We start from the raw sequence: 1271 nt of genomic DNA on the forward strand, positions 1-1271 counted from the left end.
GATGAGGTCGGGCTCCAGGGCGTTAGCCACCCTCGGTATAGGACCACGTCAGTAGCCCCCTAGCATGGCGGAGTCACAGTGAGAGTCACGAGACCTCTAGCGGGCCCCCGTATCTTCTTGTCTTTCTAGAGCTCGGATTGACTCCGAGCTTGGTTTGTCCGGTATGTCGGATGTCTGTAGGCCCGACGCTTGGCTCGATGCGGATTCATGGGTCTGCTGCGGATTTTCAGAAGATATTGCCTCCCTGACCATAATTCTTGCCTTCTAAAAAAAGTAAAAAGAAAAACCTCCCGGAACGAAAGGAAAGAAAAACGTTCGTTCCGCCCTGGATGGACGATGATTCGGGTCATTTATAAAAAGAGGGAAACTGATGGTTTCAAACCCTACCATGCATGCTTTGGCGCATTCCATTCCGTTGTCTTTCTCAAGCCCTTCGCCGCGCGGGCGCCTTGTCTGTCTCGCCTCCGCACCCTCTTCACCGATGGCCAAGACAAGGAGGGAGAAGGGAAAGTGAGTCTCTCGTCAGGAGCCGTCATCGAGCTTCGATGACGGCTCCTGACGAGATCAGCCTCATGACGGCTCCTAAACAAAATTATTTTTTCATGAGGCTGATCTCACTTTTGAGATAAGCCTCATGAAAAAATAATTTTGTTTGGAAAATTACCTGCATCTCCAAAGGACCACAAGCAGGCACTGATGGCTGTTGTATAATTTAGTCATTTCAATCCCTTGTCTGAAGGTTGAAGATTCGAAAATGTATGCTTTGAAAAATTCAGAAGTGTTTTCTTTCCCTTCAAGTTTTCAGTATACACCTTGGCGACATCAAGCAAAATTTGCAGATTTCATCACCCTCCAGTACATATAACGTAGTAAATCTTAGACAAACTCTTCCACTTTCAACAGTATTCTCACTAGTAGAAAACAGGGCTTTGGTCACAGGGCAATATTCACATTAGTCCCGGTTCAGTCACGAACCAGGACTAATGTGAGCATTGGTCCCGGTTCATGCGGCTAAGGCATTAGTCTCGGTTCATGCGGCTAAGGCATTAGTCCCGGTTCACCTGAGCCCTTTAGTCCTGGTTTGAGACACGAACCGGGACTAAAGGGTGCGATGCCCATTAGTACCGGTTCGTGGCACCAACCGGTACTAAAGGTTAGACCTTTAGTCCCGGTTTGAGCCACCAACCGGTACTAATGGGGTTTGAGGCATTAGTACCGGTTCATGGCACGAACCGATACTAAAGGTCCCATTTTCAAACTCTACCCCCCCC

The sequence above is a fragment of the Triticum aestivum genome, chromosome 7D, assembly GCF_018294505.1.
Source record: "Triticum aestivum cultivar Chinese Spring chromosome 7D, IWGSC CS RefSeq v2.1, whole genome shotgun sequence".
In the NCBI taxonomy this organism is placed as follows: Eukaryota; Viridiplantae; Streptophyta; class Magnoliopsida; order Poales; family Poaceae; genus Triticum; species Triticum aestivum.